This window comes from Ursus americanus, chromosome 35 (assembly GCF_024610735.1).
Source record: "Ursus americanus isolate L20-20 chromosome 35, mUrsAme1.1.p, whole genome shotgun sequence".
Lineage (NCBI taxonomy): Eukaryota > Metazoa > Chordata > Mammalia > Carnivora > Ursidae > Ursus > Ursus americanus.
This window is the reverse complement of record NC_142161.1, coordinates 7,730,033-7,748,210: the sequence shown is the minus strand read 5'-3', so window position 1 is coordinate 7,748,210 and position 18,178 is coordinate 7,730,033. Positions and strand designations below refer to the sequence as shown.

At 36.2% G+C, this 18,178-nt stretch overlaps 1 long non-coding RNA gene across 1 annotated transcript in view; it reads right to left on the bottom strand.

Annotated features, from left to right (window-relative positions):
- LOC123795725 (uncharacterized) overlaps positions 1-18,178 on the bottom strand; it is a 445,529-nt gene that overhangs the window by 77,225 nt on the left and 350,126 nt on the right. The window contains exon 5 of the long non-coding RNA XR_015723010.1: positions 6,182-6,276. This is a non-coding gene — a long non-coding RNA (uncharacterized LOC123795725). The remainder of the gene's footprint in view (positions 1-6,181; positions 6,277-18,178) is intronic.

Genomic DNA, 18,178 nt, shown 5'->3' with positions numbered 1-18,178 from the left:
TTATGGCCAACTGCTTAACTAACATTTTCTTCTGTAATATCAAAAAACTCCTCACCAGGGCACCTGGGTGGCTCAATTGGTTAAGCTCAGATCATGTATCAGGGTTGTGGTATCAGGTTGTGAGATCAAACCCTGAATGGGGCTCCATGCTGAGCACGGAGTCTGCTTAGGATTCTTTCTCTCCCTCTCCCTCTGCTTCTCTCCCTCTCTGCTCCTCTCCCTGCTCATGTGCGCGTGCACGTACACACACACACACTCTCTCTCTCTCAAATAAATTAAATAAATAAATAAAATAAAAAAATAAATATCATCACCTGAGATGCTAGATGTTTATTTACTATTGTTAATCTCCCTTGCAAAAATGTAGGTTCCTTATGGGCAGAAATTTTTATCGTTTTGTTCGTCCATGCATTCCCATGTCTGCAATAGTGCCTGGCACATAGATGATATTCAAAAATATTTTTGAATGAATAAATGGCTGACTCTCTGGTTAGCCATTATCTATCATTTCCAGTGGTATACTAACTGAGCAGACTATTTTAATCACCAATATTGTTTAGAAATACTGGCACATAGTGATAATAAAAAATGGTTGAACTTTTTATTGCCTACAGTATTCTTTTTAAATTCTCTATAGACAGTGTACTCCTTTATTACCCAGACCTAAGGAAAACAGCTTCTACTACCTCTCCCTTGGTAAATTATTGACAATCCTTCTCTTAGACTACTTCGATCATCACTTTTCCCTATTTCAAACTCCATGCTGTAGTCATACCCATCTTCTTAAAACATACATCTGATCATGACATCACCCTGCTTAAAATGCCAAAAAGGCTTTCTGTTGTGGTTAAGATTAAAACAGCACATGATTAACATAGACAACAAAGTCTTGGGGGATCCAGATCCTACTTACCTTTCCACCTCTCCTTGTACAATACTCTTCTACTCATGCTCACTTCTGCTCTCTCTGCTCCAGCCACATGGACCTTTTTGCTTTAGAGTCTCATACTTGGCGTGCTCCTGAACTACTCAAAAGACTTCCATTTCTCTCTTCACCTAGTAAATTGCATTGCCCTCTTTGGTTCTAGGCTTGGAGATGCTCCTCCTCAGAAAAGCTTTTCCTGATCTCCTTGACTCAGTCAAGTGTCCTTTATAGAACTTAGAGTTACAATTTGATATTTGTTTGTATCTGCTTTTGTTCACATTTACAAATATTTAATTACTTAATTACATAAGTTATTTAAGCACTTAATACTTACATCTATGAGTCATTCACTATACCGAACACTTGAAATACAGCAGCAGACAATTGCAGTTGTTGAGCTAACATTCCAGTGGAAAGGTAGATAATAACTAGTATACTAACATCACAATGCTAAGCAGTACTAAGAGATAAAAGACAAATAAAGCAGAATAACTGGTAAGGGAATACAGAGATTATTATATCAGGTAAGGTGGCCAGGGAAATTATTTCCACAGAAAGGATATTTGAACAAATAACAGAGAAAAGTGAAGGAGAAAGTATTACAAATATTTGGGCAAAGATAACCCTAAGCAGAAGGAATAATAAGGGCAAAGGACTTGAGGCCAAAATCCAGCCACAGCACCAGTGATGCTAGAAGTGAGTGAGCAAGTAGGAAATGAGATACGAACACACAGAGCTGTTGAGATCATATTGAATATCACAGACCAAGAAAAAGAGTTTAAAATTTGGATTTTATTTTGAGTGTGCTAGGAAGGTGTTTCAGAACAGGAATGTAATAATCGAATTTTAGTTTTAAAAGATTTCCTCTGGCTGACATGTGGGGGATAGGTTATGGTAGCAAAAGAGCAGAAGCTGAAACCAATTAGGATGTTATTTGCAGCAGTATGGACAATGAAATAGAAGGATAACAAAAGATCATGAGTAGATGTCAGATTCGGAATAAATTTTGAGAGTAGAGCCAATAAAGATGGCTTGGATGTGGGGTATGAAAAAAAGAAAAAATCAAGGAAGACTCCAAGATTTTTGGCCTGAGCAACCGAATGTATGGTGTTACCATGTACTGAAGTAAGAAAGATTGGGAAAGGGAGGAGTTGATAAATGGGCTTTGGACACGTTAAATTTGCTATGCCTATTAAAAATCCAAGTAGAGATGTCAAGTATACAGCTGGATATAAGCCAAACTTAAAGTTTTAGGACGTTATGTTGCTGATTTTAAAAACATCAAAATGAACAGAACTGAAGACTGGAATTCCTTCATAATAATTTAAAATTATTATTTTCTTTATAACATTCAAGATAGAGCCAAAATATTTGACTTGCATATGTGCTACCATTGTTGAGAAGACTATGGACATGAATATGCCTTATATATCTATGCTAGCTTAAAAATTGAAGGGCCCAAAGAAGGTACTAAATAAACACTGACTGTTTTGTTTTTATTTTCTTTTGATAACCCAGATAAGCAGAGAAAGAAAATAATAGCAACACAGCCTCTGGCATAATGGAGCCCTAAAGAGGGTTTACAGAACAAAATTGGATAAACTGTCTAAAAGCAAAGAATAAGGAAAGGGGACAGAATACATGTAATAAAAAAAGCAGGAATGGGGAATTAGTATTTGAGTTCTAGCTCTTTCTAGAACATACTTGTTAACCTTGGGCCAATATTCTCATCTCTCTGGTCTTCAATAAAATCTGCTCAAAAAAAGCTACACAGTATTAGTATTCTTCTGAATTCAGAGGAAATCAGCCTCATTTTCTTGATCACTTAGCTTTCAAAACGGCCTGATTTTTGTTTGCAGGTTTACTTTATTGTGGACTGCAATATTACTCTCCATTTCAGAAACTCCTGAATCTGAGCCATATACCTTTAGTGCAATACTGTTCTACTAACCAACATTAACATATCTTCTTTAGCTACATACTTAATAGGAACTGTCAGCTTATATAAGTTTTTACACCTTGGTTAGCCATTTTGTGGGGCATAAATTAACTCAACCACCAAGGGAAATGTGTAAACAACTGAAAATCCTAGGAAGGAAGGGGACACTGTTAGTGTTCAAAGGACACTTTCACGATTACTCTCATCCACATGGGCTTAACAACAGAGAAAAAAAAAAAACTTTGAAAATATACTATGGGCACCACTATTTAATTAATAATGAAAGGACAATCTAGTTGAAAATGTAAAAATACATCCAATAGAGTCTTCCTCTGACTTGCCACCCTGGATATATTTGAGGACACTCATCTAAGTAGAAGAGGCTCGAAATAATATGAGGACTGTAAGACTTCTTGAATATTGCTTTTCAGTAAAATAAATGCTTGAAAATTTTTAAAAGATCTTATTTATCTGAGGGAGAGAGAGTGCAAGTGCATGAGTGGGAGGGGGTGGAGGGGCAGAGGGAGAGGGAGAAGCAGATTCTGTGCTGAGCAAGGAGACTAACACAGGACTTGATTCCAGGACCCTGGGATCGTGACCTGAGCTAAAGGCAGATGTTTAACGGACTGAGCGACCCAGGCACCCCACTATATAGTGCTTGGATTTTAACAGTAGAAACTAGATGCACTACTACAGTAAAGAGATTTTTTTTCTCATCTGAGAAGCAGCCTTAATATAAAGAAAATATTCTACAGGGACCAGTCTAATTTCTATTTAACAGATATAATATACAATATAATTAAATAATATGGAACTTATGAATAAAATAAGATTATATACTTTCATTAAAATGCATATTTATAACTTAATTTATCTATTATTAACTGTCTTTTTTTAGTTTTCCATGAACTCTTTTCTAATTCCAGAAAATGGCTGACTGACTTCTTTACTGTGTTTTCCAGCACAGTTTTCTAAACTGTGCTCAGCAGAACATTAGCGTTCAAGAAGATATTAATAGGTGCTCTACAAAATAAATAGTAAATAATAGTACTAAATCATAATAATAAATAAATAAACAAACCATGGAGAAATCCTACAATGCATATGAAAGGCTCTGGAAAGTTCCACAGCAAAAAAATAACTGATTTTGTTTAAACCAGCAATTCCCAGACTTATTAACCAAAAAGCTTTTTTTTCCCCGCGGCACCTATGAACAATTCCCGAAACTCTCATGTTACATAGAATACAGTTCGGAAAACAGTCCCTTAGTAGTTGACAGATAACTTCTACATAGCACTTCCTACACTGTATTGTACTTACTAGGCAATGACCTGTGTATACACGGGACCTTGTTTTATTCCTACTTCTCTACATTCTTTGCTAAGTTTTGATCTACAGTGGTTACTAATGTTAATTTTTTTTAAATATTATTTAAATATATATATATTTTTAAAGATTTTATTTATTTATTTGACAGAGATAGAGATAGCCAGCGAGAGAAGGAACACAGGCAGGGGGAGTGGGAGAGGAAGAAGCAGGCTCATAGCAGAGGAGCCTGATATGGGGCTCGATCCCATAACGCTGGGATCACGCCCTGAGCCGAAGGCAGACGCTTAACCGCTGTGCCACCCAGGCGCCCCTATTTAAATATATTATATAGAGAAACCCATTAGTTTATTACTACTCTTCAAAAAAACGTTTTGGCTAAATCTGAATATATTCCCTGTGTGGGCTTGTAGCACTCTTCCAGCCTGGTGTGATTGTGCATGCTATTTGAGCTTGTTAAAATCATATCCATTCTTCAAAGCATTGATAGATAGTCCAGTATCATTTCCTCTGTGAAATTTTCCCAAATCCCCTCACTAAAAACTATGTCTCTTCTCCCCTCATGATTTCTCGCAGTACTCCCATGCATCTTGATTCTCAACAGACTTTCAACTGTGTAGTGCACTTTACTTGTGGACATGCCTCATCTACCATATATATGCTCCATATTTGCATCCACCCATGCACCTTGCTCTGGGCCTTGTACAAACAAGTATTAAAAAAATTTCTTCTTAAAAATATGAAAAGACTATCCTAATAAGACAAGGTACAACTGCATAAGATTTCCTGTTTGATTTCTTGAGCAGCACTTACGAAATTATTAAATCATATAACAGAGTAGAGAGGAAAGAAGTTGGAAAGGATTTAGCTCAGTTGTTTTCAAACCTGCCTAATTACCAGAATCATTCTGAACCCTTTCAAAGCTTTTGCAAATACTAAAATAAAACCTTATTTCAGACCTGAACTCTAATCTCCAAGAATGGTTTTAGAACCCAGATTACGCAGATTGCTCCTAACCCTGTCTCTGTTCCACCGAAGAAGCCACATCATACAACCCCTTCTCTGCCACTACGTCATCATAAGAGGCTGACCCTGGAGACCAAGAGCCTGAAAGCACAGCATAGAGAAACAATGATCCCCTTCCTTGCCATCTCTGTTGCAAACACAGAGGACTGCCAACAGAAGTCATTTGCAGATACTACACCAGTAAGGAGGACCAACAAGCAGTTGGAAATAGCATGGTATTACTTAAAGTACCTAACTGGCCAACAACATCAGAACCACTGGAAAAGGTGATACGATGTGGATAACTCAGGCCCAGCAAACCATAAACTCAGGTGCAAGGTCAGAAAAATTTGCATTTCTGACATATTTTAATGTCCACTAAAATTTGAAACTAAATGGAATCGTGGTAAGGATATACAAACTTTGAAGTCAAGAAGCCCTGTTTTCAAATCCTAGATCTGCCACTTTTCATTGGTTGCACAATACTGGGCAACTGTATAATGGGAATTTTGTAATAATTAGATGGGATGTGCCACACTGAATCTAACAGATAGTCAGGATTTAGTGAATAAAAGCTACCCTTGTGTTGATGTTGCTGCTGGTGGTGGTGGGGTGGTGGTGGATACACAAGAGGAACATCTGTCATAGTCCTGAGTGCACTGTGGCGCATTATGTGCTATGTGACACTTACACTCACCCTACTGTCTACTCTTGAGACCATTCCCTACGAGTCTGTAAGATTCTATTTTTTGGTATGTATTTAGCAGCTCACATAGTATAACTCCTTTGCACTCCTTGTTCACATAGCAAAAACCAGTAACGTCTATTATTATGAATATTTATGCTTCAAAGCCAACTTTCAACAATTTTTACTTTACACAATTTTTATATACAAAAATCTTATAAATATTTTTGATTTATAAAAAGTGGTTTTAACTATTATTCTAATTTTTCAGGTGAGAAAATAGAGGTTTAGAGGTACTCACTTTCTGAAGACCACATGGGAGGTACATATGTAGCATAGCTTAGACTGAATCCTTATTTCTTCCACTGTACCAAAGCAGGCTGCTTGAAACATTTTCTGGAAAGTTAAAGAAATACTTATTAAGTTAATTTTATTTTAGCCCATTAAATATTTGTAATGCCAATAAGATACCTCTATACATCTGAATGTTTTATTAACTATGCTATGAGATTATAATCTCATATGAATAAAGAAAAATCACCCAGCTCACAGTGACCATGAAAAAACTGCCTGTTTTATACAGGAAATATTTATGCATAGGTAAAAAAAATATGTATTTCAAATATCAAAACATATTAAAACGTATGTAAAGCATAGGGCACCTGGGTGGCTCAGTCAGTTGAGCCTCTGACTCTTCATTTCATTTTTTTAACTGATATATTTAACTGATGTACTGTTCAATGATGGGCATTAAGGAGGGCATGTGATGTGATGAGCACTGGGTGTTATATGCAATGGATGAATCACTGAACATGAATCTTGATTTCAGCTCAGGTCATGATCTCGGGGTCTTGAGATCAAGCCCTACACCTGGCTTTGGGCTCAGTGGGTAATCTGCTTGAGATTCTCGCTCTCCCCCTCTCTCTGCCGCTCCACCTACTCACATATGCGCTGTCTCTCTCTTTAAAATAAATAAATCCTAAAAAAAATATGTAATGCAAATTCCCTCCCACATCCACCTCTGGGCCCTATCTACACAAGTGCCCTCCCCTGCAAGGGTCATGTATTTCCCAATTCCATGTGAATCTCACCTCCAAATGTTATGTCCATATGCAGAAGCTCTGACCCACCTCCTCCCGAAAGCTAACCACTAGGACAATTTTTAAGGTTTTTTATGCTTACACAACTTAAATATAACATGTACTTCTAATTTCCCTCATTTGTACAAAAAATAAACTATATAGTACAAACCGTTAAAAATCTTGTTTGTATTTCTCAACAACATATATTGGCAATCTTTACATAGGGCTATGAACAGATTGTCCTAATTATTTTCATGTTACTACTTTGCCTTAATGCGACATAATTTATTGAACCACATCCTATTAATGTACATTTTCTTCAATTATTTGCTATTATAGACCAAACCATATGAAACTGCTAATATTCAACTATTTTTGATAAATGTAGATTTCATATAGTTCAAACTAACATAAACACTACCAGAATAAATTGCCTTGCATATTTGCGCTTTTGGACAGAGGTAAGTAGAACCCAAGTACAAATTTCCAGAAGTGGAAGTACTAGGTTAAAGGGAATATAATTTAAATATATTTTTCTGTAATCTTAATAAGTTTTTCAATTTACCCACCAGAAGAATTACACAAACTTGTACTTTCAACAGCTGTTTTTTAAGTGCCTATTCTCCTCTAGTTCCTCCATCCTCTGAGTATTATTAAACTTCGGGAAATGTGTCAATGCAATGATTGCAATTTATTTTGCTCTTACTCTATCTCACTCTCTGTCTCTGTCTTTTGCTGTCTTGCTATCTCTTCGCATTTAACAATCATTTTCTTCAGGCCCTTTGGAATTTGAGTCAACATCCCAAAGTTCTTTGCACCCCAAACTCATAAATGAATCACTTCATGTTTTGTCCTAGCATTTTTACTATTTATTCCTCATATTTAAATATTTTACCTATTTAAAATATATCCTATTGCACATTGAGATATTGGCCAAAATTCATGTTCTTCAGATGTCTTCCCAGTTGTCCTAATACCACTCACTAAGTACTCTCTCTCTCCTACAGCTGACGTCAGACACTACCTTTAACATATATTTTATACTCATATGTATTTTTGTATATTTCTGAAATATCTAGTTTTTTCTTTGATATGTCTCTCTTTTGTACTATTGTTATAATATTTAAATTTTCAATGCATTGTATTTTCGTATTTATTAGACTAATTTTTCCTCATACTACTCTTTTTCAGAATTTTTCTAGTTATCATTTTTTATTCATATTTTTATTTTAAAAAAATCAATATACAGTTTATGACTAGGAATACATATACATGCTTCAAATATAAAAATCAAACAAGGGGTGCCTGGGTGACTCAGTCAGTTGTATGTCCAACTCTTGATTTTGGCTCAAGTTATGACTTCAGGGTTGTGAGCATTGGGCTCTGGGCTGGGTGTGGAGATTCTCTCTCTCCCTCTCCGTCTGCCAATCTCTCTCTCTCTCTCTCACTCTAATAAATAAATAAATAAATACAGACATACATACATACATAAATAAAATGGTTGACCACGTCACTCATTTAAATAAAGAAGTGAATGAACGAAATGGTTGACCATGTTGTTCATTTAGATAAATAAATAAATAAATAAATAAATAAATAAATAAATAAGTGAATGAATGAAATGGTTGACCATGTCGTTCATTTAAATAAATAAATAAATAAATAAATAAATAAATAAATAAATATAAAAATAAAACAAAATGCATTCATTGCTGCCTCCACTCTGCCCAGTTACTCCCTTATCATCACAATAACTATTGCTGACAGGTTTTTTGTATTATTTCAGATATTACTTATTCATATAAAGTAAAATGAACATAATTCCTTCCCTCTATTTTATACACAGCAGCATACTATACACCCTGCTCTATGCCTTTTGCAAGCACTCCTTATCCAAAGAGAATATCATGGAAGTAAAAGGTATATATCAATTTAACCCTCATAACAAACCTCTGCATTATATAATAATGAAAAAACTAAGGCAAGAAGAGGTTAAGTAAAATGACCCAAGGTCACACAATTTTAAGCGAGAAAACTGGGATTCGAATCCAGTTAGCCTAACAATTTTCATCATTGATCATCTTAAATGTTTCCAACCATTGTTTCTTTTGTGTTTTCCCCATTTCCTTGTGGAATTGTTCTCCCATTTAGGTCATACTTAAAATGGTTTAGTTCTCTTTTGTACTAAAATTCTAGTGAATAATGTCTTGTTTCTGAGCATTAATTTAACTCTTTAAAGAAACACAAGTACTCTATCTGTCAAGCATTTGCAACCTGAAAAATGTTTGAGTCATGTTGGTGATGGTGGTTGGAGAGTGGGATGAGGAGGGAGAAGTAGGGATTGATGGCTAGCTGGATAATCACTGTGCAATGTGGAGAAGTGCAAATGAGCTGGTAAAGAAAGACTCAATTTATTCGGTGTTAGCTACAGACACAGAAACTGGGACTGATGCATGACAACATCTTGTATACATAAACCTTCCAAATCCATCTCCAGGGGATACTTGAAGTAGACTTTTTCCCCTTTCTTTTTGGCTGTTCCTATTCTAAATCTTTCTATATTTGGGTAATCTTCCATTTTAGGATTCCTGGTGGGAGGTATAACCCACCTCTTACCCAAAAATCTGAAAGTGGTAGATTTTTATATTCACAGCCTATCTTATGCCTAGGGAGTATGTCATCCAATCAGATGAGTCTGCACCAGACTTTAGATGTGAGCTAGGGCGTCTGCTCTGCCCCCATGCTCTTTGCACATATCTCTGGGCAATAGGAACAGATGGTGGTAAAAGTGGCATCCAATTCTTTTATCAGATGTGTTGAGGGGTAAGCTGCAATGAATAATGTTCACCACTGGTGGCATAACGTTCTCCTAAGGCCAGGCCTACTTTGTTATTTTTGCCTTTGTTCCTGATCCTGTCATCTCAGAATTGGTTTTCTAGCCTTACAAACAACACTTTGAGTAACCTAAAGGGAATGTAATAAATTCGTTTTCTGCCTAAATTAGATAGCATGTAATTCTGTTGTTTGTAATAAGTACCTGACTAACATAGCACTCTCTACATAGGAAAGAGAAGTAAACATTCCCACTCATTCATTTACTAAACTAAGTGCCTATCTTGAACCATACGACAAACTATCTTCCAAGGCTACAAAGATAGCAAACCATAATCTCTGCCCTATCACAGAAACTCGTATCACATCTGGCATCATGTATGAGATACCATAAACCCCACTTACCAGTTTTTCATGATATCTGAAATTCTCACCTCTCTAACAGAGATTCTTGATTAAGGTATCACACATCTAAGTGACTTTAGTCGCTAGTATTGCTCCAGAAATTGTACCAATTATTTATTGCATTTTAATCCTATTGATAGTGATTAGTTTGGTGGATCCATTATTACCTTGGAAACTAAAATTGAGAAAAACTGAGTATATTTTAATTGGAGAGAAACTATCCACAACACCTACATCCCCAAACTGCTCACATTTCTCCCCAGTGTTTGTCTTGTCTACGTCCATCCCAGCCAGGGGGATCCTGTTACTGCATATTCTCATAAACTCCATGAAACAACTTGGAAAACAGTGTATTTTCTGCTTTTCCCTTCCTCACGTCTGTAAATTTTACTTTGGTTGAGTAGTTACACTTTTGCTGAGCAAGTTGGATCCACTGTGATTTTATTGAGATCCTATTCTTAACATTTTCTAAAAATGCTGACTCCATTCTTCTGTACAATCACTTAGCCTCCCATTCACCTTGAAATGTGTTATAGCTTAAAAGTTACAGTACTTTGGTGAAGTATATTCAAATGACAAAAGTGTAAGTAAGAGTTTTTAAAGAAGACATATCACATTATCACAAAACATGTTGTTGTTGGTGGTGTTCCTTCCAGCAGCCCAATCAGCAACTGCCAAAGAGAACTTCCTGTGTTATAACTGTGTTATATAGAACTCTTTCCTGTGGGAGTAATAGAAAATGCATTGAGCTATTCTGTATTCTAAGAATATTGTATTCTAAGAATATTTAGTGTCTTATGGAACCCAAGGGCAGGGATGCAGCTGAACCTTAAAAATGGACTAAAATCAGGCATGGGAGTACTCTAGAGGACACAGGAAGGACCCTCCCCCCATTGTTTATCTCTGCTTCTCTCTACAGATGTGTGGTATTCTTCCACTGGCGTTGGGCAGGTTTTTCTAATTCCTAAGCTACCTGGACTCAAATGTTCATTGACAATAGATTCCAAGTCTCTACTTCTTGGTCAAGAGATTCTGAAAGAGATGGAATATATTATTCTGTATTATATGTTCTCAAAGAAGAAATCTATTAAGTGCAACATGAAGATAGTGACTTCCACTGGAAAATCATTTAATTCTGTCTGGGTGCAGGTTCATACTGACAACGGGCACCTCTACAGCTCTTCACTACACAGTGTTCTCCCACGCTGACCATCACTGTTTGGATATGACAGTGTCTCTTCTGAGAAACATTCTTAAGCCTGAAACCCCCTGGGCTGAATGACATACCCCTCCAACCTTTTCCCACAGTACACTGAGCATCTTTGCTTTATTGTGTGATATGGATGAAGGTCAGAGAAAGTTCCCAGAGCGGGATTGTGGAAGGAGCAGAGAAAAAGCAGCCAGATAAATGAATAAATCTGGTGAGCACCATACTGTACAATGACATATTTGAATAATGTTACTTGTTTTTATTTTGTTTTGTCTTATTTTTTCTCTTCAGAGGGGACTAAGCACAAAATATAAATGAATCCAAATCTTCCAACACTAGAATAAGAAAAAATATTTTAATGTATTTTAAAAATATATTCTGAAGGTAAATTTTATATGTACACACACACACACACACACACACACACACACACACACACACTTACTCATAAACACACAGATCCCCAAACTATAAATTTAGCAACTGTCCTTAGAATGTAACTTCAGAAAAAATAAGGATATCATTGGGTTGTGTGTAATGTAAGTGCTGTAAACTTAAATGCTGCTGCTAAAACAAAGAAACCTCTCTTAATGGTTAGACTTTTTACCAAGTGCTAAGAGTTTTATCTGTTACCAGACAGCCTTAGGGCTTTGAGATTAAAACAAAAACATAATATTATCTTATATTCTCTCCTACCCATCTGCATTCACATTTGTAAAAACAGAGCCAGTGAGGCTACTCAATTAGCAAATTTCATTATGTTTTACCATTAAAATCTTTTAGTTCTTTGTACCCCTGAAAAAATGTTGGTAATATACTTATGAGAGCACAGATAGTAAACATATAAGAAACAAGTAATTACAATTGATCGAGTACGTTAAGTGTTATTTTAGAGCTAAGTACAAAGTATAAGATATCTTGATGACTAATGTTCTCTCTCTGCCTTAACCCCACATTCAATAATTTACCGTATCTCCCTAAACCTTTCTACTTATCTTATAAATTGTACCGTCCTTTCTTTTTAAAGATTTTATTTATTTATTTGAGAGACAGCAAGACAGAGAGCATGAGCAGTGGGGTGGGGCAGAGGGAGGGAGAAGCAGATTCACTGCTGAGCAGGGAGCCCCACGACAATGACGACGACGATGACTGGGGCTGGATCCCAGGACCCTGAGATCATCACCTGAGCCGAAGACAGACGCTTAACCTACTGAGCCATCCAGGCGCCCCTGTACCGTCTGAATATTTCTTGAAAATGCTCCCTCTCCACTTACATTTGTTTTTATCTAGATTTCCATAAACTTTTAAAGTTTCTCCTGCTTCCTACCCTGACCCTACCTGTTTCCCACATATATACCAAGAGGTATCAGGGATGACCACGTTACTCCCCTCATTAAGTCCAGCAAAGACTCCACACTCCCATTTCCAGCAAAGTATGAACTTTTTAACATAATGTATAACACTTCTGTGAACTGGCTCCTACCTACCTGCGTCTCCAATTTCCTTCTTATCATGTTCCAACATAGAACTATATATCGAGTTCTTTTTTGAACAGTCTGTATTCCTAGATGTCTTCGCATATCAAATCTTCCCTGGGCCTGAAATGCTATGAACCCCCTTCCCCCATAGACCATCATGGCCACTGCAAATCTTCATTATCTGGTGCTTTTCTATATTGAAAAGTCAGGTACCATAGTTCCTCTTCCGGGAACACTTCCCAAGCTTTCCATCCCCCTAAGCTAAGTGAGGGTCTGTCCAGTATTTCTCATGGTATCCTATGCTTCTTTGCTTCACTGTATTCACTTACTGTATTTAATATGCTCCATTGTCATGAGTTCTTTAAAAAGTCTGTCTCTCCCAATAGGCTATTATTATCATATAATGCTCTGCTTTATCATTTTTAGATAATTTTAGAATTCAGAAATATATAAATATGTAAAGGAAGCTGACCTACCATTTGCCCATATCTTTACTTCAGCCTGTAAAATAGGAGTTCCTAAGAAATATTGGGAGACAGCTTCTGCTCTTCCCTTTCATTCTCCAACCTTCCATACCCATCACTTACTCAGTCCTCCCTGATCACCCCAAATGGAAGAGCAATGAGATGATCTAATGTGAAGCTCTGGGAAAGGGTCTGTAAGCATGCATAGCCTCTCTTGGACCTGCCTACCTGGAATTAATGTACCATCCTCTGCCCCCAGTTTATGATCACTGAGACAGACCCTGCCCCTTGAAGAGATGGGGTTGAGCTACTGGGTTCCTGTGCAATGAAGAGGTGAGTGAAGTCAATTCAGAGCTAAACCTGATCTAGCTTTAAATCTAAGCCAGATGCCACATTCTGACTTTACTGGTCCTAATGATAGTAGTTCAGTCTCTGACTCAGTTATTTCTCAATTGGTTTAGAATCTGGAGGGAATAGTGAGATGTGAATAATTTAGTCCTGTCAGAGACCCTCAAAGTAATATGAAGGTTAACACTTAAAATTGCACTGAAACCAACCTTTAAGGGAAACTTTTCAGTAGGAAATGTAACTAGAAAAACACTGATAAAAATAAAGTTATTTAAAAATTTGTTTCCAATAGCTGGTTATAGATTTGTAATTTGTGCTTAAAAATAACTGAACTCCCTACTAACAGAAGCATAGATTTGGAAATTTACAACTCTTTAGATGCTGTTGGAAGAAATTAGAGAGATCTTATTATTCACCACAGTCAATTCTTAACTTCTACAGCTTTGATTTAAAGAGTTAATTTATCTTTGCCTAGGAAAATTATCAATACAAAATATAAAATTAATTGAATGTTGAGTTAGAGGAGACTTGAGTAAAGTATTTTAAAATAACCATTCCCTTGAACAGTGAACTCTATGTTACCTTTACTAGAGCCATATGATGTTTAAAAAATTAAGTGAGTAGAAAATTAAAAGGAAAATGTTCTACCATTTTTCTTCGGTCTCACTGACACCATTGCCCTCTATTTATCTACAACCAAGAGGCACTTAGTACTTCCAATAAATATGAGGTAAAATCATTTCAGGGCTGACTGTAGAGTAGCAAAATCAAAGGGATTCTAACTGCTACATAAATATGAGGCAGCTCTCTACAGTGGACGGAGAAGTTGAGAGAGGGGGACCTGAATTCTAGATAACCTAGGCTAAGTTACTTATGTCTGTAAGCCTCCACTTCTTCACATATAAAATGGGGATGATAATAATACGATGATCTGATAGGGTTATATAAGGATTTGAATGAGAATTACATAAGGTTCATATATGTAAAATACTTACAAGAGCATCAAGCATATAATTAGTAAATAGTAATAATAGCAAAGACAAAGTACTTGATACTTCCAGGCACTGTCCAAGTGTTCTACATACGTTAGTTCATTTAATCCTCATATCTCTATGAGGTATGTATTAAATATTAGTTGATATTATTGCTTACATTACTAGAATTTCTAAAATGTTTATACATCTCTTGTGCCCCATTTACACATTATTCTTTTGCACTGCCATCCCCATTTATTTTGAAGGCACCTCAAGGGCCAGAGTCATGTTTTTCATTATATTCCATAGCTCCCAAGATCTCGCTGTTTAATAACACACAGCAGCTGAAACAGCCAACAAAGGAAAGAATGTGGTAGGGCAAAGGCATACCTCAGAAATCTAAAGACAAACAATGGGTGTTGTCCTGCACAAGCAATGACAGTTCTCTGTGGCTCCAGTGCTGGTGATTGTTCCTGGTATCTAGCAGTTACGACAGAGATGGTGACTACATGAAAGAATGAGTCTACATGAGGTCCACTAACAAGTGTCATATATAGATTCTTTCAGGCACAGACTTGAAGCAGAAACAAAACAATTGAGAACTCCATATATAACACAGAGTGTACTTATTACCCAGGGTTAGATTGTGGCTAGCAGAAACAAAGCCACTGGGGTCTGGAATACATATACTCTCCAATATGCAGAGAGAAAGAATAGATTTGCACATGCACAATTTAGTCTTGGATAGGTTCATAGAGAACCCGAAGAGAACTATCCATAGGGCCACCTACATAACAACATATCTGAAAATATTGTTTTCAAAGGCACAAGCAAACTAATTTCCTTCCTTCATCCCTGTCCTCAAGGAGCTCACAGCTGCGGAAACAAATCGAACATTAAAACATAGCACTGCAGCTCACAGAGAAAGGGAATCTGCTTTAGAACAGGGTCAAGGATGGCTTAATGGGGAGAACGAGCCTGAGCTAAGTCTGGAAGGTAGAGAAGACAACAGTCAAGTGAAAACAGAGGAAAGACATTCCAAGCAGAAAGAGGAGCTTGTTACTTCAGCTGGTTCAGTATGAATGGAGAAGTTGTGGGTTAGACGAGATTGGAATGAGAAACGGGAAGGTGAGGCAGGGGTAGATGATGGAGGACCTATTGTGCCATACTTAGGTGATTTTAGCTTTAGTTCCAGAAGTAATAGGACTGGTTGAGGTGTTTTAAGCAGAGACATAACCTAATCAGATTATATAAAATAAAATCTGTGTTAGCTATTTGAGAGTTTAGGATATAATACATAAAATAAAATGATGGGAACTTTTAAAATTTTATCTTCACCATTCATGAATATGAGGCTCATTAGTTTTTAAATAATACGTCTGAAAAATTCAACTCTGCATTTCTGAACATGAGTAAATAATGCTCCAGCAGTGGTCATTACAATCTCAGTGTAAGTGCTATTCTAAATAGTAATGAGATTCATGGATATTAACCACATGAATGAAAGAAGAACACCCAGTATGGGAGCCTCCAAACCTCCAAGAGGAGAGGATGAGTAGAAGGGAGTGATTGGTGAACAGAGGAGGAGCTGCTTTCAACACCTGCTTAAAAATAATATGAATTTCTTTAATTGCTTTGTTCAGAATGATGCATGTTCCTTTAGAGATCATCTCTAACTAAAGGTAATACGTAAGAGAGGATCCAAGAAATTGCTTTCAAAAAAGTGATAATTAGAAATGATGTAGTGCATAGGATGTTAGAGAAAATGCTGAGATGACATAGAAAAATATTTAATAATATTATTTAGTGGAAAGAAATGTATGTGATACTTTGTACAAATAAAGTATGGTAATAAAATAAAAAATCTGGATGGACTAGTAAAAGTACTTTAGACGATTAGGATTATAGGTGCTTTTTGTTCTTTTTGCTTACTTGTATTTTTACAATATTCTACAATAGATATATATTTCCTGGGTAGACAAAAATTAAGCATTCATTTAGACTAACAAATTTGTAACAAAGAGCTACCCTATGAAATCAAAGAACTCTAAAAAGAGAGGGTTTATTTTTATCAATAAAAAATTAAAAGCATAGTGCCCATATGCTTCAATAAATTTTGTAAATTTTAAAATATTTATTTCCCTTTTTATTTTTTTAAGATTTAATTTATTTATTTGAGAGAGAGAGAATGTGAGAGAGAGAGAGAGAGAGCATGAGAGGGGGGAGGGTCAGAGGGAGAAGCAGACGCTCTGCTGAGCAGGGAGCCAGATGAGGGACTGGATCCTCGGACTCAGGGATAATGACTGAGCCAAAGGCAGTCACTTAAACAACTGAGCCATCCAGAAATCCAAAATATTTCCCTTTTTAAAAGTGCACCAGTGTCTTATATTCAAAGACAATTTATTCTTAGGCCAATATTTTTTTTATTATTTTTACTGCTTACTGCTTTACTGTTTTGGAGTAAATGCTCTCATAATCCTTGTTATATCCTTCAATGATCTCCAACTCACAGTGTTGAATAACTTAAAAAATGTAGTAACTCCAAAGAAAAAACAAGAAGATAGCCACAAAAAATACAAATTAGCTCGAAGAATGAACAATAAGCAAATCTACAAGGATTTTTAATTTAAATTTTTAAAAAGCTCATTTTATCGATAATTTGGTTTTATCTGAGTTCTTTAAACGCACAGAATAAAGCTGCAAAATGTGTTCTAACTACATCTTTTGATATGAGAACTATATAAGCACGAGCTAAGTGTACTTTGCATATATTCAGGTAATGTTTCTGAGCATATTACACCTACATATGCTATGCAAAATGTTGCAGAAGATTAAATTATCCTAGCCACATTTGGGAAGCGGCAGTATGTCTGTCATTGCATGTAAACATATGCAGATTTATGCAAAAGATTCTCAAATATGTGTACCTAAAGTCCCAAACTCCCCACAGACATGCAAAGCCAGAAGGTTTTGTTTATTTTCAAATTATTGGAAAACCTATAAATGGGACTAAAGAAATAGATACGCTTATGTTGTATGTTCAAATTTGGGGCATCTGTGTGTGTGTGTGTGTGTGTGTGTGTGTGTGTGTGTGTGTGTGTTTCCCCTTCATTTCTTTGTTAAGTCATTTGGCCAAGATTTTAAATTCATCTGCAGTAATCTTTACGGTAGACTTAATGCAGGCACAAAATTTCCACTTGCTTCAAAAAGTCCTCCCAGAGTTAGGGGAGAGAGTTCATGCACCATTTTACATAATGAATCCGATTTTTCAGCACCTAAGACCCTTCCTGATAGTGATTGTTTGTTAGCCTTTCAAAGGGGTGCATTAACTCTTTCAGATCATTGCAATAGAATATGAAATATCGCTAACATGGTTTGCAGGGTGAAGTCAGTTTCCAGAATGGGTCATTTATCACAGCACAATGAATTAACCTTTGTTTTGATAAACCAAGTAGAAATCACAACAGTGGCTCTTATGGTGTTAGGAATAATGTAGTATCAGTAA